The 2,657-nt window shown below is 36.6% G+C and overlaps 1 pseudogene; it reads right to left on the reverse strand.

Annotated features, from left to right (window-relative positions):
- Positions 1–638: 638 nt before the first annotated feature.
- LOC111725548 lies at positions 639–1,123 on the reverse strand (annotated as a pseudogene).
- Between the last annotated feature and the right edge of the window lie 1,534 nt (positions 1,124–2,657).

Consider the following 2,657-nt stretch of genomic DNA (forward strand, 5'->3'; position numbering starts at 1 on the left):
GCTCTAATGTCTCCTATTTCATTTCTGATTGAGCTTATTTGGGTTCTTTCTTTTCTATTCCTATTGTAGCAAAAGATCTTTTGATTTTATCTTTTCAAAGAACCAATTTTTGTTGCATTGATTTGTTGTATTTTTTGGTTGGTTTTCCAATTCATTTAGTTCTGCTCTGAACTTTGTTATTCTTTTCTTCTTCTGACTTTAGGTTTGATTTGCTCTTCCTTTTCTAGTTCCTTGAGATATAACAATTTGTGATTCTTCTGTATTTTTTTTTTAGGATACATTAAAATTTGGTTTAATATTTCTTTGAGGCAAAAGAAAAAAAATCACATTTGTAGTGAATGAACAACACACATTTTTAGGCTATTGTTTTTTGTTTTTAACTACCATCCCATTAATTCATAGGGAAGAGGCTCCAGTAGCTCAGGGAGGCATCTTGCCCTTGAATGTGACAAAACACTGACTTTTGAATTCATGGGAAATAGGTTCCAGCACCTTGTATCACTGTTACATGGGGTCTAATTGGTTATCCTGTGTGCTATGCTGTACACTTATTATGCCATGAGCTCATGGAGAGTAAATAGGTTCTTGCACCTAAAAGCATGGGTCCACTGGTACTCCTGTGTGCTATGTGATATGCTTTATGCCATGAATTCATAGGGAATGGGTTCCAGGAGCTCAGGCTCCTTTCCATTGGTTCTCACAAAGTGGGCTTCTCTGGGTGGAGCAGGCTGGCGCTTCAGTTGAACCCAGGTACCTTTCTCTTTGGCTTCCTTCTTTTTCTGATCATTTTCCTTCACACGTTTCAGGAAGCTATCCCGGCTCTTAGAGTGCTTAATATGCTCAATACAAACATTAATCCTCTTGGCAAGAATCTTGCCCTTAACTTGTTTGTTTACAACAATGCCAACAGCATGCTGGGTAACATTGTAGACTCTTCCAATTTTGCCATGGTAACATTTGTGTGGCATGCCTTTTTGAACAGTACCCATTCCCTTGATGTCTACAATATCACGTTTCCTGTAGATTGGCATGTATGTGGCCAAAGGAACAACTCCATGTTTTCTAAAAGGCCTAGAGAACGTGTATTGGGGGCTCTCCTGTTTCCCTTTGTGTTTGTCATTTTGGTGAATTACTGAAAGATGGCGTCTCCGGCTGAAAGGCTTCTTCTGTATTTTTGATGTAGTCATTTAGAGCTATAAATTTTCCCCTGGAAAATGCTTTTGCAGAGACTCATAGGTTTTGATAGCTTATATCCCCTTACTGTTCCATTCAAAGAATATTTGATTTTCATTTTGATTTCATTCTTGATGTGATAATCATTAAACAGTAGGTTTTTAATTCTCATGACTTTGTGTAGGTTTGAGTATTTTCTCTTGTAATTCATTTCTAATTTTATTCCACTGTAGTGTGAGAAGACATATGATATGATTTCAATTTTTTAATTTGTTAAGACCTGTTCTGTAGCCCAAGGTATAATCAATCTTGAAAATAATCCTTGTGGTGCTCAGGAGAATATATATTCAGTAGTAATGGGGTAGAATGTTCTGTAAATGTCTGTTAGGTCCATTTGATCTAGAGTCTGGTTTAAGTCCACTCTTTCTTTATTTTCCGCTTTGATTAATTGTGCAGCTCTGACAGTGGGATGTTGAAGCCACTTGAGAAATGACAATTTGTAATCTTTCTGTAGTCATTTAGAAGCCACTGGCAATTGTAATGGTGTTATTTATTTCTTTGCTTAGCTCTAGTAAAACTTGCTTTATGTATCTAGGAGCTCCTGAGTTAGGTATGTATATAATTTGGATCATTAGGTCTTTTGGTGAATCTCTCCCTTTACCATTATATAATGATCCTCCTTGTTTTTCTTCACATTTGTTGATTTAAACTCAATTTTATCTGATGTGAGGAGGGTTATGCTTGTTCTCTTTTCATTCCTGTTTGTGTGGAATATTTTGGCCATTCTTTCACATGCAGTGTGCATGCATTCTTGTGGTTTAGATGCATTTACTAGGGACAGTAGATACTTGGGTTGTGTGTTTTCATTCATTTGGCCACCCTATCTCTTTTGAGTGGAGCATTCAAATTGATGCTGATATGCTCATTATGTTGGGTAGTACCTTATTGCTTTGTTTTCCCTCTTATAGTATAAGTGTTGTCAGTTTTAGGGTTGGGGGGTGATTTTACACTGGTGGGTATCTGTTGTGCTGACTGATGTATAATGCAGTTGTAATTATTTCCTGAAGGACAGCTGTGATTGTGGCAAATTCCCTTAGTGTATGCTTGTCTGGAAAAAATAATTTTCCATCAATTGTGAAATACAGTTTTGCAAGATTCAAAATTCTGTACTGGCAATTACTCTGTTTAAGATGACTGAAGATGGGGACCACTTCCTTCTTGCTTGTGGGGTTTCTGCTGATAAATCTACAGTTAGCTTAATGGGTTTTCCTTTGTAGGTTAACTGTTTTTGTCTTGCTGCTTGCAAAATTTTCTCCTTTTTGACTTTAGTCAGCTCAATACTATGTTTCTTAGAAATGCGCTATTTATTATGAATCTTCCCAGGGTTCAGTGACCATGTTGTATCTGTATATTTGAATTTATGGCTATACCAGGAAAGTTTTCCTCAATTATTCCCTCAAAATAGATTTCCATTGCTTCTGGCT

This window comes from Otolemur garnettii, unplaced genomic scaffold (genome assembly GCF_000181295.1).
Source record: "Otolemur garnettii isolate 467f Iridium unplaced genomic scaffold, OtoGar3 scaffold00043, whole genome shotgun sequence".
NCBI lineage: Eukaryota > Metazoa > Chordata > Mammalia > Primates > Galagidae > Otolemur > Otolemur garnettii.